The sequence below is a fragment of the Cervus elaphus genome, chromosome 28 (assembly GCF_910594005.1).
Source record: "Cervus elaphus chromosome 28, mCerEla1.1, whole genome shotgun sequence".
Lineage (NCBI taxonomy): Eukaryota > Metazoa > Chordata > Mammalia > Artiodactyla > Cervidae > Cervus > Cervus elaphus.
In genome coordinates, this window is record NC_057842.1 from 46,421,996 (window position 1) to 46,449,835 (window position 27,840).

General features: G+C 43.1%; 1 protein-coding gene across 1 annotated transcript in view; it reads left to right on the forward strand.

Moving 5' to 3' along the window:
* The window catches only part of LOC122685409 (prolyl endopeptidase), a 136,402-nt gene that overhangs the window by 84,663 nt on the left and 23,899 nt on the right, over positions 1 to 27,840 (forward strand). The gene's annotated exons all lie outside the window — the stretch shown is intronic.

The following is a 27,840-nucleotide window of genomic DNA, read 5'->3' on the forward strand; positions in this document are numbered from 1 at the left end:
AAACCAGAGCATCATTTTAACATGGTGAATTGCTCTTCACCTGTCTAAGAGAAGTCTAGATGGTGGGCTAGATCTAGATCAAAGATAAAACTGTTTGGCCAGCTGAATCTGGCCCAGGGCTGCAGATCACCAGCTTCTATTCTGTATCAGGAGTCAACTTACTGGCCTCTGGTTTTTTGGAGAATAGCCACGCTTGTTCACAGTGTCTGTGGCTGCCTTAGTGCTTTAACAGTGCAGCAGAGACTGTGGCCCTCCAGGACAAAGTTTGCTGATCCTTGGTCTATATAAGTAGTACTTATAAAGTCAGAGAGCATTCTCAGTAGAGGTCCAGGGCCTTTGTCTTCAAGCTCTGTCAGCTTGAAGTCTGAAATCTGCATGTATTGATTGATACGTCTTGGTTGACATAGGATGAATCATTTAACTTTTCTGCCAGTTTTTTCATTTCAGCTGCAAAACAGATAGTACCCATTTTGCAGGATTCCTGCAGGATTATATGAGATGATATATATAGGCATACCTCGTTTTATTGTTCTTTGCTTCATTGTGTTTTGCAGATATTGTGGTTTTTTGGGGTTTTTTTTTTTGTTTTTTTACAAAATGGTTTGTGGCAGTTCTGCATCGAGCATATCTATTGGTGCCATTTTTCCAACAGCATTTGTCCATTTCATGTGTCTGTGTCACATTTTGGTAATTCTCGGCAGAATTTCAAACTGTTTCATTATTGTTATGTTTGTTATGATCTGTGATCTTTCATGTTGTTATTGCAAAAAGGATTATGACTCACTGAAGGCTCAGATGATGGTTAGCATTTTCTAGCAATTAAATACTCTTTAAGGTATATACGGTGTTGTTTTAGACTTAATGTTGTTGCACACTAAATGTTGTTGGTGTTCAGTTGCCCAGTCGTGTCCGACTCTCTGTGGCCCCCTGGACTGCAGCACGCCAGGCCTCCCCATCCCTCACCATCTCCTAGCATTTGCCTAAGTTCATGTTCATTGCATGGTGATGCCATCCAGCCATCTCATCCTCCGACCCCTCCTCTCTTTCTGCCCTCGATCTTTCCCAGCATCAGGGACTTTTCCAGTAAGTCGTCTCTGTGCATCAGATGACCAAGATACTGGAGCTTCAGCATCAGCATCAGTCCTTCCAGTGAATATTCAGGGTTGGTCTCCATTAAAATTGACTGGTTTGATTCCCTTGGTGTCCAAGGGACTTTCAGAAGTCTTCTCCAGCACCACAGTTTGAAGGCATCAATTCTTTGGCATTCTGCCTTCTTTACAGTCCCGGTTTCTCAACCGTCCGTGACACTGAATAGACTACAGTATAGTGCAAATGTAACTTTTCTATGCACTGGGAAAACAGAAAATTCATCTGATTCGCTTTATTGTGACACTTGCTTTATTGTGGGGGTCTGGAACTGAATCTACCATGTCTCCAAGGTCTGCCCGTATTAAGGGTCTGGCACATAGGGCTCAGTCAGTAAAGAATCTGCCTCTAATGCAGGAGACCTGGGTTTGATCCCTGGGTGGGGAAGATCCCCTGGAGAAGGATATGGCAACCCACTCCAGTATTCTTGCCTGGAGAATTCCATGGACAGAGGAGCCTAGTGAGCTCTAGTCCACAGGGTTGCAAAAAGTCAGACATGACTGAGAGACTAACGGTTTCATGTAGAATGTAATCAGTTTTTTTCACAAAGTGTTAGAAGTAAATATGGCAGACTTTTAGGTTTCTGTAGCTAGTTTGGCTTCTTTCATTTTCAAGGTGAGCCATTGCCTGGAGAGAGATCTTTTAGGGGCCGATAGCCCCAGTCTAGTGCTTGTATGGTTCACTAATTCACCCTAGTCCTGCATGAGACTTTTAACATCACCTTTAAGCTGTCATGCCTTGCTGTTTTTCATTTTCTCTGTGTGTAGAAATTGCGTGCCTATCAGCTGTAACATTTGGCCTTCTCAGGGACTACTTCTAGGACATCCTCAGGGCAGTGGAGGGGGGAGGGTGTGTGTGTGTGTCTGTGTGTGTGTGTCTCTGTGTGTCTCTGTGTGTCTGTGTCTGTGTGTGTGTGGTGCGAGACACTGCCTCTCCCATCAGTAATGCAGAGGATTCCCCGGGCAGTGAGAAGTGACTGTCCCCTTGAGTCTGCTCTAGGATTGGGCACTATTGCCCATGAGACACCCCTCATCACCCCACCCCTCATCTTCTCTTCATCTCTACTGTGCAGCCCCTCAGGTCCATATTTTTTTTTAAATTCTCTTTTCTGCTTCCCACAATTCATGCCAAAGTGAGAAATTGTGGAGTTTGTGGCAGGGAGGAGGGACCTGTGATCATGACAGCTGCCTAGAAGGCAGCTTCTTATAGGAAAGTTGCTCTTCCTTCTCAGGGAGGATGGTTGGAGTTGTTTTTCCTATCAAGTAGCTGTTGTTGTTTTTTTTCCTATTCTTTACAGATGGTACACAAAGAAACTAGTTACAACCTAATATGTGTTGTTTTCAGATATAAATGAAAAGATCAAACTTTACAGCCGAGCACGTGCTTGTGTAGAGTAGAAATCCCTCGGCCCTGTGCAGAGCAACCTGCAACTTCCAGATTAGACTGGGGAGGAAGCAACACTCGGGTGATGCCAGTCACATGTTGTTGGAAAAGGCACCGAAGTCCGCTCTGTGTGGCTCTCCACTTCACAAAGAAAATTCCCCTAATGCTGAGCTACTGAAATACTTAGAAGCTTTTATTTGTATAAGTGCAGTAGGGGAGAAAAGATGAAAAGATTCATGGGAAGTATTTAAGGAGATAGTAACTGAGTAACACGGTGGTTTTACAATTTTTATGAAGGTATAATCTCTCTAGTATGATGCCATCAGGAGACTCTAATATGTTGATTACACACATCATACATATTGCACTGAGTCATTTAAATAGAATTCTCTCTTTGGGTAAAGGTGACTTTGGAATGAACCGTGGCGTCGCAGCACCATAGACTGAAAGTCCGTTTTGCAGTGGCTTAGCTGAGGTGTACACAGCAGAGCTTGGACAGGAAATGTGAGTGTGACATATGTGCTCACACCATGATCAGACTCTCAGCAGTGTTGCCAACAAGGACCAGCCTGTAAAAGCAGGCCCTAGAGAAGGGTTTGTGCCTGAGTGGAAAAAAATCCTCATAGTGTATAATAGAAACCACAGCACTTGGGGGTGCAGGGGGAGGATTCATTTTTTGTTTTCAATTACTTCAGGGTAGTGCAGCTTTTGGTTTTGCGTGACCCTAGTGTTTGTATTTATTCTGTGTGTGATTTTAAAAGAAAATTCCCTGGGCTAATTGTTACTCCTTCTTACATTTTATGTAAGAAGCAAATACTGCACAGATTACCCTGCATGATTAGTCAGTGCAGTTAATGGAGGTCACAGACACGCATGTCCACCTGGTGGTATAGCTCGTAGGATGTGCTAAGTGAAGGAGAGAGAAAAAGGAGGGTCGAAGAAACACATGGCCAAACCAGCCACAGAGCTGTTCTTTGTTGATGTGCTTTCATTCGGGACCAGAGCTCTTGAATGGTGGTGGGGGGAGGGAGGGTGGGCGTGTCCTGTTCTGCTGACATACGCAGAACATAGCTACTACATAGTCTTTACCCAGTCCTGACTACAGCTGTGGGAGAAAAATTCATCTGTATAGGAAATACAATTTTGAAAATCAGATCCTGGAAAAACTTTCTCTTCCAGTCTGTGATACACATAAAAATTAAGTTTTGGATAGGTTTATCATAGCTGCGGTTGACTGATCTTTTTCCTCTTTTTATTATGAATGACATGACCACTATGTAATATTGGTCAGAGCATCTGTGTGCATGTCTATAAAACGAAATGGAAATACTGAGCATTAGAAATTACATTAGTAACAAAGGTTTGGTGATAAGTGATTTATATGAGGAGAATCTTGTCTATATTTATGATCAGTAATATGTTTCATTTTAAACCAAAGGGAAGAAATAGGAAAATTTAATCTGTCAATAAATATTTATGTGATGTGCAATGCCAGGTGGTACTGTTTGAATCCAGAGAAGTTCCAGACACAGGCACTGTCCCTGGAAAGTTTGCAGTCAGGCTGGAAAGCTGAGACACGGAGCTCTGAAAGGTCAGATACCCCAAGATGTTATCACAGTGATCAGGGGAAAGGTGAACGTTTCCGTCTGCACCGTGATATCCTGGCCGGGATGCCCAGGAATTCTTCCTGGGAGAAGTGGAAACTGGGTTGGGCTTTGAGGGATGGCTGCTTTTGTAAGCCCCAGGCCTCTACGGGGACTCCTGAACAATTTCACCACAATTCTTCCTTCAGAGACTGCCTCTACCTTTTCGTAGCAGTTTAATTTCATAATTTCACAGTACGTTCAAGAAGAAAGGAGTCCTGCCCTCAGCATCCTGTGTAGTAGGGCTGCCTCTGACAGCTTTTTTTTGTGTGTGTGGATGAAAGAGCGTTTGCCCTGTGGCTGAACGTGCGTGACGGAGGATGCAGTGTAGCAAAAATGCTCTGTTTGGTCTCTCAGTGTCTCATTTTTGTTCAGCCAGAAGTTTTTGACAGCTGAAAGATTGTCTTTTCTCCTCCTAAAGTGAAAGTCAAAATTTATAGACCTGAAAAAGATCAGTGAACTCAGTATACTCTGCATCAACTCCATTGACCACAGTTTCCACATGTTATAAAAGAATAAATTAGGAGGAAGATTCCATTTTATGGGGCAATAGTAAACCTAAATCAACAGTACAGAAATAGTAAGAATTATAAGTATTTAACACAGATTTTATTACCTTGAGTCCTGTCCTCTTAAACTGAGGAATTTTACCCTTCTGAGGTTTACCTACAGTACTGCATGTGAAACATCAAGAACATCCCAAAGGTGATTTGCTTTATAGCTGACTAAAAGCTGATTTTTAAAATTAGATGATTAGAAAATTAAAATTAGATGATGATTTGGGTTTACCAAGATGCCTTGGGGTAGAAGGAGTGGCGTTATTTTTCTTTCGTCTAGACTTTTGTAACCTTGATAGTAATTTGTAGTTACTGGTCTACAGTTCAGTCACTCAGTGTGTCCGACTCTTTGCGATCCCATGGACTGCAGCACACCAGGCTTCCCTGTCCATCGCCAGCTCCTGGAGTTTGCTGGGAAAGATTGAAGGCAAGAGAAGGGGACGACAGAGGATGAGATGGTTGGATGGCATCACTGACTCAACAGATGTGAGTTTGAGCAAGCTCCAAGAGATAGTGAAGGCCAGGGAAGCCTGGCATGTAGCAGTTCATGGGGTTGCAAAGAGTTGGACACGACTGAGCGACTGACCAACAACTGGCCTACAGGCTTTGTCATTCAACAAACATGAATCCGCAGAACATTAATTAGTGTTTTAATTTAGCTCATTGACTTCTGTGCTGAGTGCACAACACATGCAGTTTTTGACTCATCCACATCCTTGATCTGCTTACTATTGAACTAATGATAACGTTTTTCTATATCGCTATGTTCTCACAGTTAAGGACAGGTCGGAAATCTTCAGAACATGTTAAGAGTAGATGGGGGAATATTTTCAAAAAGAACCTTTTGAGAGGATATGGTGCTTGCATATGATTAGGAAATCGCTTTAAATTGAGTCAGTTGTTCTTGGCAATTTTGTGCCTAAAGCTTTCGTGTTTTTTGTTTTTTTTTATCTTACGCTTCATAGAGACATATTCTTGCATAAACAGATTCCTGCCTTTCTTTAGAATTCCCTTTGTCTCACAGCCATTCTAGATTGAGATCATAATATTCATATTCAGAGGGCATATGTTTGTGTGTTTCCTCTTTAGATAGCAGCTGTGTTAAAATAACTGACTGTAAAAGATGATAAGAGGTTTTGTTCTCTTGCTATCTTAAAACAGAGAAATAGGTTATGGGGCCCCAGTGTGTGGTTGCTGCAGTCTGCATACCACTTGTAAAGGTGTTCTTCCGTGTTTTGAAGAAGGACACTGTTTTGCAGCAGCCTGAGAATATGTAGCCCACTTAGAGTAAAAGTCACAAAGTGGCCTTGGGAATTGAGTGACCAGACAGGCCTGGAGCGATCCCTTGAGCCGCCTGCGGGGCTTCCTTTTGCAAGGTGTAAAACGGCTCAAGGCAACCCAGGCCTCTGCCCACCTTCCTCAGTTTCTCTGAACTTTGCTTGGAGGAAATAGGCCTGCGATGAGACAAGGACCGGGAAAGCAGCTAACCCCCTGCCTGGTGGCTGACAGCCTAGGGAGGGAGGCCTTGGCTCTCCTGGGGATGCGGCAGTGACTTGACATGGAAATTTTTTCACCTTATTTTGATGAGATGTTAATGAGTTAAACAGGTGTTGATTTAATTTTTGTGGCTTAGATTCATTTCTAGATGTTGGACTAAGTTTGTTATTCTTTAATAATGTCACTGCAATGGAAGCCATAATTGTCAGAGATTAGGCTATCCATAAACTCATTACCATAGGTTGACAACTATACTCAGTGGAGATTTGTTCATATTTAGTATGTACAAAAATTTTAATAATTCAGTTATCTATAGATCTGAGTTTGCTGTTGTAGGTAATAAAGCCATTTAAATAGATTAAATTTTGTTTAAATTGTTCCAAGAGTCATGGCTTTTGAGATCCGTAAAAGCTGCAAGTTTCTGAGCTTTGCTGATACTGATTTCAGGTTACTCACAGCTAACAGTTAGCTCTAACCCCTTGCTAGAAAACTGTCTTGGGAAAAGAATGTTGTTATATTTCATGATCCTTTAAAAACAAGGTAGAAAGTCACTTCATTCTTATTAGAACTGTATCAGTAGTTTTGTTGTCATCTCTGAATAGTATGTGTGCTAATGGTGCTTATCTTAGGCTAGTTTAATAATTAGTTTTGTTGTTAGAAATGAATTTGAATGAATCTCAAGGTGTGTTACTCAAACTGTGGGAGCAAAAGGAGAAAAAGTAAAAAATAAACATGGCTTAAAGGAGAGAGATGTTTATTTTTCCCTCTCACATAAAGGAAGTGCAGGGGAAATTAGTCCAGGAACGACTTGGTGTCTAAGGTGTAAGGAATCCAAGCTCTTTTTGTCTTGCTGCTGTATCGTGTCTTCTTTCCTGCCATTCCTCATGGTCCTAGAAGGCTGCAGGGGTTCCAGCCATGTTGCTATCCACTTTCCAGCCAGCATGAAGGCAGCAGTAGGGAAGAAGAGGGGATCAGGAGGAGAGTATCTTATAAGCATGTTTGCCAGAAAGTGACATGTATTATGTCCACTTGCATTTTATTGGTGAAAACATACTCACATGGCCACACCTAGCACAAGGTTTAAAGATGTAGTTTTATTCCCAGAAAAAGTGTGCCAGCTAAAAATTTGGGCCTTATTATCAAGGAAGTGGGAGGAATGGATATTGGGGGACACCTAGCAATGTGCCACAGAAGGCCAAACAGGCCTTCAGCAGAAACTTGGTTTGGATCCTGAGACCAAGGAGTCCACACGCCACCTGGTGGCCAGGTATCTAAATCTCAGGATCCCATTGAAAAAACTCCACAGAAGTTGAATTTTCAGATACTGTCATTGTGAACAGTAGAAATCACACACTTCAGACACAGACACACCTTTTCAAGAGGCTTTCCTCTCCCATAAAGAAAGACATTTAATATTGCCTCTAGAACATGAGTATTTGCCATTCCTGAATGCTTGTCCTAACTTTAGCAGAAGTTGATAGAAAAGTTGTGTGAGACTGCCTGAGCATTAAGATGAACTGAGCGACTGTCTCTGAAATGACAAGGCTAAGTAAGCAGTGTGCAGTTGGCTCTCCAGGTGTGTTATTCTGTGCTAGAGTCATCTTTCTGCCTGCACCACTCTTGCAGAGGACATGGACACAGGCCATCCTCAGAGGCCTGCTCTTTGGAATGGAAGCATGGCACGAGTCAGCCTTGGAGAGGTGTTAGGTCCCTAATCTCATGGCTTCTCTTGCTTTTTCCTAGGTGTTCTGTTTTTCCACTAATGGTTTTGGGCTCTGGACAGATTGCACGTACATTAGGGTTCATCTACATGAACCCTCTCATTTTAAAGATGAGGAAGCTAGGGCGGCTTCCCTGGGGGTCCAGTGATTAAGACTCTATGCTTCTACTGTTAAGGGGGCACAGGTTCGATCCCTGGTCAGAAACTAAAATCCCACATGCTACACGGTATGCCAAACAATAATAATAGTAAAGATGAGGAAACCGAAGCTCAGCCTGCCAAGTGTTTTAGCAAAGGTCACACTCTCAGTAATTGACAGAGCCAAGACTAGAACGCAGAACTCCAAAGCTGTGCTGATCCTGTGCGTTTTGTTACGAGAATAAGTTATTTTTGCTCTGTATACTTGGTTGGAGTTTGGTTTTTGCTTTTCACCTTTAAAATAAACAAGTTATCCTAAAAGGCCTCTAAATCCCTAAGCTTTCTTACCTCTAAAAGTGTGTTTCTACATCATGTGAAGATCTAGTGAACACTTTGTAGACTTTTATGGGACCTATTAAATGATAAAAAAAAAATACTCTGTGTGAAAGCAGAGGCAAAAAGAGTGCTGACTCAATGTAAGAAGTGGATTAGAAGTGTCGTCATAGTGATAAACATGATGGTGAAGTATTGTGAAGTGGAAGGCATCGTGAGTTATTAAGCAAGGACACAGACGCGGGTTCCTGGTCAGTGTCAAGTGTGAGCTCCTCTCTGAACTCTTGGCGCCCTCCTTCCTCCAGCTCACAAAGGTGCAACCTCACCAGCCCGAATCCCCACACCACTCAGGCTCACTTCCTAAGCAACCCTGACCACCACCCTCAGACTTGCCTCTGCCTGGCTCTCTTTCTCCGTTCTCCATTCTAGTGCTGCTTACTTTTTTTTTTTTTTAACTCTGTTCTTGGAAACTTTACACATTTTCAATATTTCAATATTCACCCAAGTCCCAACTCCTCCATAGAAACTTCTCTTCTCGTCCCTGCCCTTGGGGACTCAGTCAAAAGCAAAACCCAGGGAGCGGGGATGGATGTTCAGCTGGTGCTTGAACACACAGCCTGGGTGTGCACACACAGTATGCCCGTCTCTATGCCAGGCTTCTCTGCACTCTCTCATTTCTTTAGAGAAGACCTGTCCTTGGAGATGGATGCTCCCGTGATCTCAGTTTTCTGGATGAGCAGCCTGTGGTGTCGGGAAGTCGGATGAGTTATTCCCAGTCACCTGGTGGCAGAGCTGGCGCTTAAGCCAGGTCCCCGATTCTGCAGTGCCCTTGAGCCTCTGAGCAGCTGTGTCCGCCTCTCTGATCAGGCTGCCACAACTCAGCAGTTGGTTGCCCTGAGATCAGTAGTTCTAGGTCTTCATGTAGGCATTGATGTAAAACATGTGGCTTTATTAAGAGCCTAGCAAAATCTTGTCATTGACCTTGGGTCATGTCACAAAAGAAAGAGTAGGTACTCAGGCTGTATTGATAAATGCAGCTCATATTCTTATGCATTTAAAAATCATCTGCAAGTTTAATCTGCTAAGTAATGGTTAATGCCGTGTGTCCTCCTTGCCTCCAGCTGCCTTCATGTGTGTCCTTATGTATGTAAATATAAATGTTAAGATGCATACAGACATGGTTTTAAGCAGAGAGTATACTCTTTGATCCCGGTTAAGGTAGTGGGTAATTCTGAAATGAAATCTCAAACAGAAAACCCTCTGGGGGTAAGTAAAAACCATCATGTCCATGCCACTTACATCTAGACCCTCAGCTTCTCTGTTTTGCACGTCATGTCTAGTTCAACTCTGGAATTTAATGTGACTATAGTTAATTTAAATATTTGGAAGAGATTAGAGAAAAGTATAAATACTCTAAACGGTGGCTGGTGTGTTTGAGAATCTGCAGATCTGGCTGTGTTGGAAGCACTGACTTTGATCTGTGACTCAGACTCTTCAGAATTACGAAGGAACAGGGAGTGTTAAGGGGTATTGCCAGAGCTGCTTCCACTCACTCATCTAGACCTTTGCACCTTTACAAGTTCATATCCCACTCAGCAGGTCTCCTTCTCCTCACCCTGCATCAGAAATTCATGGTTTGCATTGATTGGTAGAGGTGGGGTAGGGAAGAACCATGTGCATTTATGCAGTTGCTGTACATATTAAGGATTTACTCTGTGCCTCACATTGAGCTAAACACCGAGGATGTGGCAGTGACCTGGAGAGATGTGGTCTTCACTCTTATGTGGGAAAAAGGCAAAAGCAAGTGAACAGAAAATAAATGCGAACATTGCAAGTTGGAACAAAGGCTGTGAATGAAATAAACAATGACTGTTGCTGGGAGTGACAGATGTGCCCAGTGTGAATTGAATCATCAACGATAGTTCCCTTGAGTTTTCATTTAGGTGGAAACTTAAAAGCTGAAAGGGAACTAATCACATGAAAATAAGAGAAGAGCCCAGCGTGTTAAAGCAAAGGCGCTGAGTAAAAATGAGTTGCCTTCAGGGAGGACCCAAGAGAAGGCTGGGCTGTGGTGAGTGGAGGAGAATGGGTGATGGGTGTGGTGGAGGGCAGGGCTCTGTGGCCATGTTAGAAGTTTGTTTGGGATCCCAAGTGTGGTGGGAGTCTCTACAGGGTTTTTTACTGGAAAGTGATATGTTCTGATTTAAGAAAACCATGTTCTGTTTTATGGAGAATAGATTCAAAGGGCAGTTGTGGGCATAGAGAGAGCTGATAGACAGTTGTAAATGGCTCAGACAGTAAAGAATCTGCCTGCAGTGCAAGAGACCCAGGGTTGATCTCTGAGTCAGGATGATTCCCCTGGAGGAGAGAATGGCACCCCGCTCCAGTATTCTTGCCTGGAGAATTTCACGAACAGAAGAGTCTAGTGGGCTGCAGTCCATGGGATCGCAAAGAGTCGGACATGACTGAGCATCTAACACACACACACAACAATAGACCAGGCAGGAGATAAGGTGGCCTGGACTAAAGTGTAGACTTTGGACATGCAGAAAGTGTGTTTGGATTACACCTGGGAAGTAGGCTGAACAGGACACAGGAATTGCACGTGTAGGGGAGAGGGTAAGGTCAGGGTCCCATCAAGGGTGACTCTGATTTCAACTCTGAGCAGCTGGTATCATGTATCAAGTTGTTGGCAGTGGGTTGGGGAGGACGGGTTTGAGAGGTAAAATGTTTTGGGCCTGTCGTTACCTTTTCATCTGGGTGATGATGTCAGGTATGGAGTTAGATGCTTGGGTCTTATGGTCAAAGGCTTGGAGTGATACATGTGAGCACCTTCAGCATTAGTGTGCTGGTTAAATCCAGGGCAGGAACTGGACCAGATGGGAGAACATGTCAAGAGTGGAGAAGGCTCGTGGCTGAGCCCTGAGGAGCCCCACATCTAGGGATTAATTGGAGGAGAAAGAGCCAGCAAAGAGCTGGAGAAGCAGCAGCCAGAGAGGTGCAGGAAAACTAGCAGGCTGTGGAGCGGGTAGACCAGGAAGCCAAGGAGAGAAGATGGAAAGGAGGGGGTGACAGGTAACACTATATGTTTAGTTGGTCAATAAGGAAGAAGGAGGAGTTCTTGGAGCTGATGAGCTGGGTTCATTAATAATCCTGACAGGAGCACTTGCAGTCAGCAGTGGGTTCAGAGCAGTGGCTGGGGAGGGTATATTGAGAAAGAGGGGAGAGGATGTATGTGGTGTTCATATACAGATGGTCCCTGACTTGCGATGGTTTGACTAGATGATGCCGTGACAGTGACACATTCAGTAGAAACTGTATTTTGAATTTTGAGCTTTTCCTGGGCTAGTGATGTGCAATAGGACACTCCCGTGTGATGCAGGGCAGAGGCAGAGAGCCTCAGCTCCAGCCAGTTGGGTGATCATGGGCTAAACAGCCGATGCACTTACATCCATGCTGTACCCATACAACCATTCTGATTTCTACTTTCAGTATAGTACTCAATATATTATATGAGGTATTCAGCCCTATTGTAAAATAGACTTTGTGTTAGATGATTTTGCCCAACTGAGGCTAATGTGTAAGTATTATAAGCACGTTTGAGGTAGGTTGGGCTAATGTATGATGTTTGGTAGGCTAGGTATATTAAATGCATTTCAGTTTACAATATTTTCGGTTTATGATGGGTTTATCAGGATATAGCCCCATTGTAAACTGGAGAAGACAGTGTTGATTTCTTAGGGGCGGGTGTTATTGAGGGGTTGGGGGATAGGCTTTGTTGTCATGTTACTTTGTATTGCATGACTTTCTTAACTGCAACAATCTTACATTTTAAATGTTTAAAATGTAATGTTTTAAAAGTTTACATGTTTAAAAAGTTTTGTTTTAGAAAAAAATAATCCCTGATAGGCTGACTGAACATCTCTGACTTTTAATAGCTGTGGTTTATCTCTTTCCACTCTCTTTCTCCTTCTCTAGACTACTTTTTCAAATTCGTCATTTTCTTTCTGTAGAATAACTTGTACTGCTGTGCTTAAAAAGCAAATCAATCAAAAAAATTAGCTTTTAATTTTATACGACATTTACAAATGGAGCCTGTTGAGGCAGTCCAAGCACAGGTTGGAAAAGAATTTCCAGACACAGAGTATTGCAGAAAGGAGTGAATCTGTTAAGAACAAAGAGCAGAGATAAAGTGGGCGCTGCAAGTGCAGCAGACCGACAACTCCTGACAGGCCAGGGGAGAGTCAACAGTTTTTGTGGGTTAATAGCCAATTTTCATAGCCTCAAGACAAAGAAAATTCCTGCTGGAAGGTTGGCATTAGGTGATTGCTTGGGGTGCTGTTGAGTGCTTACTGAAGTGGGCATCTTTGTCTCATTGGGAGTCAAGAAGCTTGTCAGTGATTATCAGAGTGATTGTTGTGGCAACAGTTACAAAGGTGCTCAGTCAGCCTCAGAGATGTCCCTGATTCTGGGCTCCACTTCTGTGGCCCTGGGCACAGGACTCAGCAGAGCCTTCTATAGTTTTCATGGCAGTGATTTCGGGACCAGGGAGAAGGTATGAGAGGAGAGGAAATGCAGAACCATGTGTAGATGGTCTTGAGAAGTCCAGTGGCTTGGGGTGGTGGTCAGTGGCATGTTATTAAGGTGGGAGAAACCAGACTGTTTTGGTGTGCCGATGGATTGACCCCAGTAGGAAGGGAACCACCAAAGGAGCTGAGTTCTTGAGGAGGTGAGGCGATTCCAAGCCCTGGTGGGGGACTGGCCTTCCCAGAAGGAGGGAGGTTTCCTTTCTTCCACCAGGAGGGAAGGACGAGAACACATATGTGAGAGTGCCTGGGGGCTGCAGAATGGTGACTCCCAGTACCAGCTCCCCACCTTCCTTCTGTGAGATCCCCTCTAGGCCCTAAATTCCCCGTCTTCTCATGTTTTTCTTTTTTTCTAAACAATTTTTGAGTTTCAACTCAAAAAAGTAGTTTTAAAATTTTGAAAAATGTGCATTTTTTATATTTTCAGTTTAGGAGTGGAAAGACTCAGACACCGTGTGTTAGGGTTGTCTACCAATGACGAATGTGTTCCTTCCTAATTGCTCCTTTCCCTATCAACAGGGACAGGCTAGACCATGGCAGGTAACAGGGCCCTCCGGAATCTCAGGCAAGCTGGTCTCTCCTGCTGTCCACTGACAGCCTGGGCTCCTTGCAGACCCGGCACAGAGGGGACATGTACCACACACATGCTGGGCCATGCTGTAACGGCCAGATTGCTTTTGTCTACAAGTGTTACCTCCCACTCCAGCCACACATTGCTGGCCAGCACCATGTCCTAAGGACAGACCAGCCTCAGAGTGGGCAGACAGCCAAGGCTACCTGCTGTGTGTCGGGAGGAGAAGGAACCGTGCAGGGTGACTCAGCCCGCAGAGGACACCACGCTTTCATCCCCAGAGAGGGCAGAGCAGGCCTCAGTGCACCCAGCCTCATCCTTTGACCACACACCTGAAGTGCTATCACTAGAAATCCGTTCTGTTATTTTTAAGTTTTCCTTTTCCCCAAATATTTTCTTCCCAAACAACTCTGGAAAACCTAGTGAATGGTCACCTTTTTTTCCTCCAAGGGCCTTTACTATTTTCTCTGCTGAACTTCAAATTGCAGGAGAGATTGTATCCTGAGCACACTGTTTTTATTACTTTAAGATTTTTTTTTTTAATGTGGACCATTTTTAAAGTCTTTATTGAATTTGTTACAATATTGCTTCTGTTTTGTGGTTTGGCCTTTTGGCTCCCTAACCAGGGATCAAACCCACCCCCCTTGCATTGGAAGGTGAAGTGCTAACCACTGAACTGCCAGAGAAATTCCACACCATTTTTAAAGTAAGGTTTATTTTCCTACTTTACTTAATAAAGAACGTATGGAACTTCCAATCCAAGCTTCCACGTGACCTGAGCTGCTGGTAACTGCAGTCCACGCTCTGCAGCTTTGCCTCACTGGTCTACTGCCCACTGGGCCCCTCACAGTTCTGCCTGTAGCTCCCCGGTCTGCATTGCTCCTCTATGGACCCGTTTATATCCAGGAACTTGGGTTGGGCCCACAGTTCTCGGATGCCAGGGTCTGTGAGAGGAGGGCAGGATGACGCTGGGCCCAGGCAGGGAAGCAGCCCAGGGCTGGCGGCCTCTCGTGACCCCCTCAGCTGCATTGCAGCGTCACCAGGCACTGGCCTGTCCTCTCTTTCCTTAATTTTTCGTTCCATTCACTCCAGCCCCTCTTTGCCCCCTGCCTTTTTGTCCTAACCTCAAGCCTCTGCCTTCTCCCTGCCCACCCAACACCGAGAGCTGGAGCCCCCCCGTGGCTGTCCTCTCCCCAGCGGCCACCGGGCTGGCCAGTGGCAGGGGGCATCTGTGGGAGACAGACCTCTGCTGGACTGCCCCTAACGTGGCCGCTCTCATCAGTGGGAGAAAGCAGGTGTGATCTAGCCAGAGTCTTCCCTTGAGGTGAGCATGTTACCACACAGTACTGAGTGTTCGGGGTGGTGTCAGCTTGGGTGAATGACCGATGCTATTACTGGTACCGCGTTAAGCAGAATTCCTGGCTGGGGTCAGTGTGAGCAGGCAGGGCAACCAGGGCTGCGATCAGTGGTCAAGAAAGGTGACGCTTTGCTATTGTTGCATAGGTTAACGTAGTTTCTTATTAAACATTCCCTTATGATTATGTTTGACCAGCCTTGAATAATGCCCAGAGACCCCCACGGTACGGCCTCTGCTCTCCTCTTGGTCTGCTCAGCTGCCGTCAGACCTGCCCCTGTCTTGACTTTGTGTGTGTGCATGCCCATCCCGCCCCCCAACACTCCTCCCCTCCGCAGTCCTTCACTCAGCCTCACAGAACTGATGAGAGACCCCATCCACCTCCATCCCATGTAAGAGAGCGGCTCTCCTCCTCCTGGCCCCAGGTCTGGCGTTGTTCCTTCCCCACTGCCCTGCTCCCCAGCTGATGTGATCTTTTAATCTGTTCCCGTGTTCATTTCTCTTAAGCAAGTGGTTTTCCCCACTGCTGTGTCCACAGAGCCCAGAGTAGATACTTAACAAATGAATGAGGGAGGCCACGATAGATGAAGCAGTGTTCAGGTATCTAGTTATCACGGCCAGAAACCTACTACACAGTTGGAACATTTCCTTTGTGTAAAGTTTCTGCGTTGGACCGCCGTGCTCTCCTTGCCTATGATAATTGGTTCTCTCCATTCAGAACCAACAAATAATGTCAGAAAATGAATGTTTACTAGCATTGGTACTGCTGTGGAATTTTCTGCCTGAGCTAATCTTTAAGAGTATTTTGGGTCATAGTCTGCAACAAAATGCAGGAAATATCACTGCCTCTCCCTCTTAGAGCATCGAAGTAAATTTTTCTTTATATTTTCCTAGCACACATTTATTGTGTTGTTGTTGCCTGCTTACAAATGTCTGTGAATCTTTTAGACAAGTTGAGCAATAAAAAAAGTAATTCCACCAACATGTAAATTCACTTGACCCATCCCTTGTTATGTTTTATGAGGGTTTGTGATTACTTTGGATTTTTTTTTAATTGCCTTTCGAGATTTTGGAAGCTAAATTTTCTTTAAGTGGTTTTGACTCTTTTAGCTTGTTTTCTGAAGCAGCCTCATATTTCATGCAGTTTACCTTTCATTTTTCACTTCTCAGCATTTTTATTGACTTGTGTATGTGGTTTCTATAGGGTCTTTCCATCCTGTGTTAGTCTACTTGAGGTCCCAGAAGACCCTGTGCCTCAGAGAGAAGCTGAAGGATGCTTAAGACAGTTTTACTAATGCTGATTTAAATAAAACGGAATTTTCTAGTGAAGAATTATAGTGACTATCTAGGAATGATTAAGTGAATAGTTTGCTTCAGTAAATAAAAGTAATTGTTCCCCAAACATTTCTTAAGCAACTATCATGTATCCGGCAGTGCTGGGAATATAAGGAAAGACAGTTTACTAGAGAATGGGGGTGCAGTCAAAGAGTTTCGGCAGCCTGATTTCAGTTGGTTGCGGGTGCTGTGGCAACCCAGAGGAGGAGCATTGAAACTGTTCCTGGGAAGAAGGCTTCCTGGAGAGGAACTGTGGGCAGAGGGGAAGGCTGCTGGCGGGAGGAGAGCTCATCCACAGCACAGGTGTCTTCAGCTCCACAGCTGGAGCCCAGACCTAAGAGATGAACCTGGAAAAAGAGATGGGCCCAAACCCTCCAGGGTCTGGTGTGCACCCACATGGGTGAGGTTTTTATCCTGGGGAGCCTTTCACAGGGCCTGTGCCAGATATACCTGGGGCATCTGCCAGCTGCTCAGAGAATTAGGGTCAGGAGTCAGGCAGAGTCCTGAGGGCTGGCGGGGGGTGGTGGATGAACCCATGGACTCAGCTTGAGCACCCCAGCGGTGTGAATAGAAGGGACAAGAGGACCAAAGTTTCAAGGGTGCTTTAAGGTGTATGGGACAGGAGGTGGGGGAGGTAGGGAAGAGGAGCCAGGAAAGCTTGCATCACGGTGGAAAAGTTCCCAGGAAAATGGTGTGGTCTTGCAGGAAGGCAGAGTGGCCATGGGTTGGGCAGTGTCGGGATGGCCCGTGAGCATCTGGTGGTGAGAGCAGCCAGCCGCAGTCAGGCGGCAGTGGGCCGGAGCAGCTGTGAGTGGGGCCTGTAAGCGCAGCGGCTTCCAGAGGAGTGAGGGGTCTCTGAAGAGTATTGGGCTTTGTGTGTCAAAGACTAGGCAGTAGAGACATTACACAGAGCTCACTAAATGTTTGCACTCAGCAGGCAGGCTTCACAAACAGCTTTTCTGCACACACAGCCCTGATGCTTCATAACCATCATATGTCCCCCATCCAGCATCCTGCCCGGCATCTGTCATCAGTACAGCATGATGTTCTTTTCTAGATCTTCCATGAACATGATTCAGTTATCCATCTTATGCTTTCCTTTTTGTTAGACTTCGATTTTCACTGGTGATAATAAAAAGGTGTGTGTGTGTGTGATCAAAGGTATATCATTTCCACATTTTAAAATGAATATAGGATCATTCTTCCATGGTAGTGCTGGGGTATACAAGGTAGTGAGAGGCATTCCATCAAAAAAAAAAAAATTATAGACAGTTTCACTGATACAGATTTTTGCTACTGTTGTGCTGCACAAATACAAAACAGTTCCCACAGCCAAGTTGAGAACAGAGAGCAAAGAAGAATTGGTGCTTGTGTCTGCACAGTAGGATTTCTGAACTTTGTGATTTGCCTTCATTTTTCTTCCTTCCTCATTTCTGCCCCCTGGTGAGTTGCCTCTCAGCAGCTCTTTGTCATGCTCCTCTAGACCTCTGAGCTGTCCCTTCTAATTGACCGTCCTTTGCAGCCCGCCCAGACCAACACGAGTCTACTGCCAACCCCACGTGTCCCAGTGGGAGAGTGAAATGCACTGTACTCTGAGCTTCCTAATGATTGTTCTTTAGGTAACATGAAATCATCTATGATGTTGGTTTTTTTGTTTTGTTTTGTTTTTTTGCCTCTTACTTGCCTGAGGGGTCTGTTTTGGTGATCTACATTTGTATTTTCTGAGAAACTCTAGGAAGAAGTAGATCAGAGTGTAATAGCAGCACTGGATGTATCCAACAGAAACTTGCATAAATGTCTTTGCGCTTATAAATTTTACTTCCAAATTCACCTTTTCAGTATTCCAGTCATTCATTTTTCTGCAACAGAATTATTTTGTGTGCATTTGTTCTTCACAGTGTTGTGCTGTATCTCAGTTTCCCCTGGGATATCCAAACGAAAAATGATAATTGGACTGTTGTGCCAGCTTCCTGGTTCTGGGGCTTCTGCCAACGCCGTGCTTGATTGAGGGCCACCCTTGGCTTTGTGCAGGTTATTCCATCCCCCACCTCTCACCCACACCTGCCTCTGCAAACTGCTTGACTGCAAAAACAACACTCCCCTTTCTCCTCTTTAACATCTGTCTCTCTTTAATATTAATAGTTCACACTTTTAAGGATGCATAAGTGCCAGCCACAAATTGTTAAGCTATGCAGTTCTTTTCTGTTCTATTACTGAACAGTCTGGCGGGAGTTTGCCTTCTCAACATCGGTTATTAATTTTATTTTTCTAGTGCAATAAAATAAATAAGTGGTCTGCTGTAGGTGTGAGTTAATGAGGATTTGAAATGGATTTCAAGCATTCTTGTTGAGTGCTTATGATGCAGGTGTGATCTCATAAGTCAATTACCAGAACCAAACAGTTCAAAAGCCATAAAGCTCACCCACCATGGCATTACTAAATTAATAGATTTGTAGCTGTTAAGCTACAAATAGGAAAATGTCAGATGTTAAATATTTTTCATCAGTAATAAGTTGGAAGTTTGGGATCCCTTATCTATGCTTATACAGTCTCTTAAGTACCTCAGCCAGAGTTAATTTCTGTTTTATTACTTCTCAGCTTACAAGCATTTTAATGCCAGACTCTCAATTGCTATTTGTTTGTTTTTTTTAATTTGTATTCAATTTATTTAAAAGCAAAACAAAATAGTTCACTCATTTCTCCCACCCCCCACCTCTGGCAACCACCAGTCTGTTCTCTGAATCTGTGAGCTTAATTTTTGTTTTCTTAGATCTCTTTTATAAGAGATCGTATGGTATTTGTCTTTCTCTGTATGAGTTATTTCACTTAGCATAATGTCCTCAAGGTCAATACATGTTGTGGCAAGATTCATTCCTTTTTACAGTTGAATCATATTCCCATGTGTGTGTATCTCACAGTTTCTTTGTTCATTTATCTGTTGAGGGACACTTGGGTTGTTTCCATATCTTGGTTATTTTAAATAATGCTGCAGTAAATATAGGGGTACATATATCTTTTTAAATTAGTATTTTCACTGTCTCCAGATAAATACTCAGAAGTGGAATTGCTACATGATATGGTAGTTCTATTTTTAATTTTTTGAGGAACTTCCATATCATTTTCCATAATGGTTGCACCAGTTTATATTTCTACCAACAGTACACAAGAGTTCCCTTTCTCCACCTCCTTGCCAATACTTGTTATTTCTTGTGTTTTTGATAATAGCCATTCTAACAAGTGATATCCCATTGTTTTGATTTTCATTTCCCTGACAATTAATGGTGTTGGGCATCTTTTCATGTACCTATTGGCCATCTGTATGTCTTCTTTGAAAAAAAATGTCTAAGGTGTTCTGCCCATTTTTTAATTGGATTATTTGGGTTTTGCTATTGAGTTGTATGAGTTTTTTACATATTTTGGAGAGTAGCCCCTTATCAGATACATGATTTATGGTTATTTTCCCTCATTCAGTAGGTTGCTTTTCCCTTTATTGAAGACTTCCTTTGCTGTGCAGAAGCTTTTTGGCTTAATGTAGTCCCACTTATTTATTTTCACTTTTGTTCCTTTTGCATTTGGTGTCATATTTTAAAAAATCATCATCAAGAGTCATGTCAAGAAACTTACATCTATGTTTTCTTCTGGAAGCTTTATGGTTTCAGGTGTGATCATCAAGTCTTTGTATTGAGTCAATTCTGGTTTAGGGTGTAAGATAGTAGTCCATTTTCATTTTTCTGCATGTGGCTGTCCAGTTTTCCCAAACCATTTATTGAGACTGTCCTTTCTCTATTGTATACTCTTGGCTTCTTTGTTATACATTAGTTGGCCATATGAGCATGAATTTATTTCTGGGTTCTCTGTTCTGTGGCACTGATCTGTGTGTGTTTTTAGGCCAGTTGCATACTGTTTTGATTACTATAGCTTTATAATATAGTTCGAAATCTGGCCATATGATTGCCTCCAGCTTTGTTCTTTCTCAAGATTGCTTTAGCTGTTCAGGTCTCTTGTGGCTCCATACAAGTTTTAGGACTCTTTTCCCCATTTATGTGAAAAAATACCATTGGGTTTTTTTTTTTTAATAAGGATTGCATTGAATCTGTATACTGCTTTGGGAAATACAGATATTTTAACAATATTCTCCCAATTCATAGACATAGAATGTCTTTCCATTTATGTGTTCTTGCTTTCTGTTTCTCACAGTTCATTATTAGTGTAAAGAAACGTAACCGACTTTTGTGTACTGGTTTTATATCATGCCACTTGACTGTATTTGTGAATTAGTTCTAACAGTGTTTTGGTGGAGTCTTTAGGGGTTTTGTATATATGATATAGTGTCATCTGCAAACAGTGACAGTTTTACTTCTTCCTTTCCAATATGGATACTTCTTTTTCTTGCCTAATTGCTCTGGCTAGGACTTCCAATATCATGGTGAGTAATAGTGCCAAGAATGGGTATCCTTGTCTTGATCCTGACCTTAGAGCTTTCAGCTTTTTCCCATTGAGTATGATATTAGCAGCAGGCTTGTTGTATATAGCCTTTATTATATTGAGGTTTGTTCCCTCTATACCTGCTTTGAGAGTTTTTATTGTAAATAAATACTGAATTTTTTCAAATGGTTTTTCTTTATAAGATTTTTATCCTTCATTTTGTTAATGTGGTATATCACATGGACTGATTTGTGAGTAGTGACTCATCCTTGCATCCCTAGAATAAATTCCACTGGATTGTGATATATGGTCTGTTCAATATATTGTTGATCTCAGTTTGCTAATATCTTTTAATGAACTGGCACTTAAAATAACTTTTTCTTGTGTTTTATTGAAGCATAGGGTCCAGTTTGAGCATTCACTTGTGCATTTATCCAATGTTTGTTTCTAAGAGCTTCTATATTCTGGGCACAGATGTTAGGTATAGATGTAAACAGGTGCACAGCCTCAGAAGGGAGATGCCTGAGGGCACAGTAAACGTGCCCTTGAGGATTCAGGAGGAGCCCTTGCGGAAGGGCCAGAGGATTTGCTAATTCCTTGTTTAGAGTAGCTGGGAGCACGGAGTCTGTAGTCAGACAGCCCAGGTTCAAATCCCTATTCCATCATTTATGAGATATATGACTTAGATTAGTTACTTCTCTGTGACTTCCCTAAAAAATGTCAGTATTCATGATACAGACTTAATGTCTGAATTAAAATCAGGAAATATTTATAAAGCCCTTAGAGTAGTGCTTGGTACACAGGGAAAACATTATATAAGTGTTTTAAACAAATCAAGTAAAATAAATAATGTATATTTTGACCAAAGTAAAGATTAAAGAAAACTCTATTGCAAAAAATATAGAAACTGGCAAGCATTTTAATATTTGTCCTTAAATGTATAGAAAGTTTAGTTTATAGTTAGCTTGTATAGGAGTTTACTATTACTAGGTTCTATCTCCAGAACCTTGATTAACATCTATCCCCTGCATTTTCAGCTGTTTTGACTTTCTCAGGTAGAGAAGTTTCTAAATGAAATGACCTGCCATATGTGCTGTTGTAAATCTTTTCTCATTACTAGACATACCCAACAAAGGTTGACCCTTCCTGAGATGTAGCTTTGGGGACGTCTGCATTGGGTAGGAGTGTGAATGGGGGTCAAACAAGTGAATTCCTAAGAGCCAATGATTTTTTTTCTTTTCAAGTCATACTTTAGTCCGTATAGGATGTGACATTGATGGCAGGGGTCTGGAGAAATGGCATTTCATTGGAGAAGATAGCTAGAAAGGATTCACAAAGGTTGAAAGGAGAAAATAGAGAGTTTCAGTTGCTGGTCTCAGATGTGGGCTCCATTTTGTAGACAGTGGAGAGTCATTGCATGTTTTCAGTAGGGGAGTGACCTGGATTAAGAGGAGCATTAGTTTTGGTTTTGAGGAGATTAATATAGTAAGAAGTATCCAAAGACTGGAAACAAGAGGCCTGTTGAGAGACAAGGCCACCACGTGGATAGGCGGGGATAGATGAGATGATGTATGAGAGGCACCCAAGATGACTTTGAACTGAGGGAGGCTGGTGTATTGGTATTTATAGGATCAGAGTGTTTAATATGCAGTTCTAGCTCATTTATTCATTCGACAAATGCTTATTGAACATACACACTGCAGTGCTTGTAACCCCCCGAGGATGACTCATCGTGCTGTTTTCATGAAGAACAAAACAAGCACACGTGCATCCCGTGTGCAGCCTGAAGACCATTGTGGTGAGCCTCATTATAGGGCACCGTATGCATTCTGTGAGAGGACCTTGGGAACAGTGCCGGTTGGAAAAACAGAAGCTGTTTTCTCTGAACCATTCAGTTAGAAGGTGCTTCACCTTTATGAAAATGTCTGTGTGTTTGCCCTGACCACAAGGAGATCAGGGCAGTGGGACTGAAGGTGGGTTTTCTGTTCTGCAGACAAGTCATAGCTCCTGTCTTTTTACCTTAAAACACCTGACCACCTCTAAACTAGGACTCCACACGTGGCTCAGTGTAAAGAGTCTGCCTGCCAGTCCAGTGCTGGAGACGCAGGTTTGAGCCCTGGGCCAGGAAGATCCCCTGGAGTAGGAAATGGCAACCCGGCCCAGGATTCTTGTCTGGGAAATCCCCTGGGCAGATGAGCCTGATGGGCTGCAGTCCGTGGGGTCACGAAGAGTCGGACACGACGGAGCACCCGTGCACTAACCTCTGAACTGTAAACACTCACCAAAGTGCCATGTTCCACTGGTGCCTCTGCTGCTGTCTGTCTTTCCTCGTGTGAGACCCTTCCACTTTCTATTTCTCTTCCTGCTGCAGTTTGAGACGGGGAATAGGTCTATCACTCCAAGGAACAGATGGCCACGCCTTTGAGAGCTGGTGCGTTTCTGCAGAAATCATGTGTGTAGCCCTTAGCAAGAAATGTCCCCCAAATTATAATAGATCTTTAAATAGACCGACTTTGCAGTCACTGAGGTGCCCCGTGGAAGGTTTTTAAATCTCCAGTGTCAGTCACAAAAATGTCCACCCGTCCTTTGGAAAGCAGAGTAAAACAATGTGAAATAGACACTTCCCCTTATATTTCCTGCCCAAAGGTGATTCAGACTCCTCCCCAGTCCTCCAAAGGTAAAAGTCTGGAAAAGAGATAGGATTACAAGCAGTATTTTTAACCCCAGCCCAGCACCGAAATGTGCAGCGCCTTCCGAAGTCCTCTGCACACTTGTTTTACAAGCTCGTCCGGGCAGAGAGGCTGCCCTCTGCCCAGTTGTTCGGGTGTGTCTTGTTTCCTGTTCCGTCGAGCGTGGAATCTCTGAGCAGCTCTGCTCCGCGTCACATGTATTTGCCACACAAGTGGCCCCTGTCAAGTCTGATGAAAGGGGAAGCTCAGCACCCTTCTATGAACATTCTCCTTTCAACCTGTCAGGCTCTAAAATTAGATAGGAGTTGCTATCACCAGACGTTCTTCTCTGTGGAGGGCTTGCCCTTTGCAGTTTTCCTTCATCTTCTGTGGATGAGCACATTCCAGTGATATCGAGAGTCCTGGTGTTTGGCTCAAAGAGCACCGAATCTGAACCAGGTTCACTGTGGGGGTGAAGATTGCGTGGGGAACTTCAGTGGCTGCACATGTTTGAATATGTTAGTAAAATTGATCTTATTACTAAATGTATTATCTCCAGAAAAGTAATCATTTCAGCATAGAGAGCTGATGTTCTCATTCTCTTGAAGAACAGTAATGTTTCCTTCATTTGTTGTGTTCACTAGCTCCTCCTCTCCTTTAAAGGAAGACGTTTCTGTTTATCTATTATGTGAAACCAGATCCGCGTGTTAACGCGCCTGTGTCCGGGGTAAAACCACCTTCTATCTGGCAATGTCTCTGCACAGGCACTCTGACAATAGAAATGGGTCCTTTCCGACATTTCCTCTTTTCCTCAAGAGTTTTTTACTTTAAAAAGATTCAGCTTAAGCTCTGTGAGCTCTCTGTTAAACAATCATTCACTAGAATAATGGTTTTTAATATGCAAAATTAGAAGCTGCTTTAAATTGATGACTTAGCAGTAGGGTTTTCTTAGGGTTTTCTCAAGCGTTGTTTCATTTCTGAAGTGATTTGTGCCTTTTACTATTGAAACTGAGTTTTTTAGTAGATGTAGTGAGATTTGTATTATTGTTTAAATAATCTGTCCTCAAGGTTGTACACTGATGATTGTTTTTGAGAAGGATCATCTTTCCAAGCAGACTTATTCTGTTTAAAACAGTAATAATAAACAATAACCCCTATAACTGGAATAAGGCTTTTGACATGCTTCAGTGAGTCTCCGTTTCAAGAGGGTAACAAAAAAAAGCAATAGAAAGCACAGTATCTTTGCCAGAATATTTGTCCCTTGGATTCCCTAGAGTCTAGTAATCATTGTCTTGGGGGGGGGTGGGAAGAATCTATTACAAAGTTTCTAGTAGTTGCAGATTTTGGGGTAATTACTTAAGGAAGCAATAGCTTGAAGTGAATTACTTTGTAACAGAGTAGAAGAAACTCTGGACCAGGGACTTGGTAATTTTATGTAAGCTGGCAGTGTTAAGTTGGCTGGTACTTTATGGATCTTGGGTTTGTCCTTTGTAAAATAAGATAGGGTGTCCCACTAGATGAAGTCCCAGAATGACAGTCTCTCCTTGTATCTGAAACAGTTTGAATCCCCAGAATTTGGGGTGATCACCTTGATCACCCAGGGCTGAGAAAGAGCTGACACCAACTTTCTTTGCCAGGCAGCACAGTCTTGTGACTACTTGAAAATACCCATCTCTGTCCTCCATCAAGAAATAGCGTGGACTTCCCAGAGAATGTGATTCCTTATTGCCTGGTTGTGCACATGTTCTTGGTTTCAAATGTAGACTAACGTCATCATGCTGCTGTGAGAGTCTCCAAAATTAAGTATATAAACTTTAAAGGGGAGGAACTCAGAATTTAGGGAGGAAGCTTTCTAAAGTCAGTGTCTGATCCGTCGCTGGTCGGCTTACTAATGTCTAGAACTAACTGTGGCTTTAAACTGCTGTTCTGATGCTTCTTTTTCATCTGTGGTGTCCCTGATGAAGGTTGTGTCAAATGCCTAGTCCCTCTTAGTGGTCTCATGGGTGCTTCCAAAGACATTCTTCGATTCTTCAGTGGTGCTTGTGTCTGTGAAGGTGGACAGGTGTGCTAGGGGAAAGACCCTGGTGCTAATGTTGGTATCATGGGTTCCTGGTTGAACTGGATCTGTTGCATGAACCATTTGCTCTGCTGCTGATGAAAAGGGGGAAGACCCGTCACGTGATGAGCTGTGGGCCCTGGATGATGGGCAGACCTTTTCTGTTACTCAAGTGGATGTCTGCTGGATCCTATGTGAGCACTTTGTTGTCCTGTCCGTTAAGGGTTTCTTTATGGCTTTGGCATTCCATCAAAGGGCTGCGCCCACAGTGGTCAGAAAGAATGGATGTGGGTTGTCAGCTTGCTCTCACTTGGTTTCAGTTATGAGGGGGAAAAGTAAGTCTCTGCTTTTTAGCTGGAACCTGGGTGGTGGTATAGCAATAAACTACTGAAAATAGCCTATGGGTTCAAGCTTCAGCAATTGCCTCCTCATCAAGCACTAATGGCTTTTGTAGCACATAAATATATAAAGTACATTATGGTCATTGAATGTTACTAATAATAGTTCAAGGTTTGTACTGCTGCTGCTATAGCTTCACTGTAGCTAGTGAGAGGAGCCAGGAGTACCAGGTGGGGTTGAGGCTAGTGCAGCAGAGGTTCTGAGCAGGGTCCCCCTGGGCGAGGAGGGACTGAGAAGAGAAAGGACAGAGTGAGTGCCTGGGTGTGGGGTCCTTGGTACAAGATCATGCTTCTGAGAGTTGGCAGTCGGGTGGCTGAGGAGACAGTGAATGAAGAGCTGCTGCTACCAGCTGAAATGAGACAGAGGAGCCTGAACAAGGCAGACCTAGAGCACGTTGCCTTGGAGATGCAGACGGGTCACTGCCCTGTGAGCACTCAGCCCTCAGCGTGGAGCCCCCCCGAGGGGCTTTCTGATAGCAGGGACCTGCAGATGTGGACGTGGAGGTCCTTAGCACAGCAGTTTACTAGAGCTCTCTGAGATGGCAAATGGGAGTTTGCAGAGAGAAAAGAGAACACCACATATAGAAAAGTGCAGAACAGAAGCATTTGGCAGCAGGAAGAAGAGCTAGTAATGGATCAGTTAGAAAGGTTGAAAAAGAATGAGACACTCCACACAGGAAGCCAAAGAAGTAGTTGCCAGATTGGGATCAAAATGGATAAGGCCTGGGAAGATACCAATTTGAACATGGCATTTCTAAACAGTGGGGAAAAGAACTACTCTTCATTAAATGGTGTAGAATAGTTGACTATTTGGGGGAAAGTAGTTAGATACCAGACTATATGTAAAAACAAACTTCATTTGGATTATAACTATAAATGTAAAAAATTCAAAATGAAAATATAGATAATGCTTTTATAGTTGGGGATGATGGAGTCCTATCTGTATATGTGCTATCTGTCTATATTTAAGATACCACAAAGAAGCTTTAAAAACCGGCTATAGCATGGGAGGAAATACAAACAAAATATATGGCAGAAAAAAAGGTAAATACCCTTAATGTAAGAAGAGTGTCTGTTAATTGATCAGAAAAGAAAGCACACTTTGTTCTCTGAGGAAGAGATATAACATGACCAATAAACAGATGAAAATGTTTGTTAATTTAAAAACTGATTCTTAAAATAATAATAGGATAATGTTTGCCTACTAGGCCAACAAAAAAATCCATCTTAACATCAACTACTAATAAGAAATGGACACTTACTGTCATTAGGAGCTACAAGTTGACGCACCATCTTTAGAAAATTATTTGCCAGAATCTATTGAGTTTTTTTAAGTTGGAATATAGTCGATTTACAATGTTGTATTTCTTCCTGCTGTATGGCACAATGAATCAGTTATACATATACATACACCCACTCTTGGGTCATATAAGTCAGTACGTAGTATTAAAGAGTTCCCTGTGCTACTGGTGCTAGTAGAAAGAAAGAAAGTGAAGTTGGCTAAGCTGTGTCTGACTCTTTGTGGCCCCATGGACTGTAGCCTACCAGGCTCCTCTATCTATAGAATTTTCCAGGCAAGAGTACTGGAGTGGGTTGCCATTTCCTTCTCCAGGGGATCTTCCCGACCCAGGGATTGAACCCCAGTCTCCCACATTGCGGGCAGACACTTTACTATCTGAGCCGCCTGGGAAGCCCCTAGTGCTTCCCAGTAGGTGCTAGTAGAGTAGGTCCTTATTAATTATCTATTTTATATGTAGTGTGTGTATATGTCAGTCCCATCTCCCAATTTATCCCTCCACCCTTTTCCCCTCTGGTAATCATAAGACTGTTTTCCACATCTATAACTCTTTCTTATCTGTAAATTAAAAAAAAAAAAAAGATACAAATAAACTTAAGATTCCACATATAAGCAGCATCAGACAATATTTGTCTTTCTCTGACTTCACTCAGCATGATAGTCTCTAGGGTCATTCATGTTGCTGCAAATGGCATTTCATCCTTTCTATGGCTGAGTAGTGTTCTGTTGTAT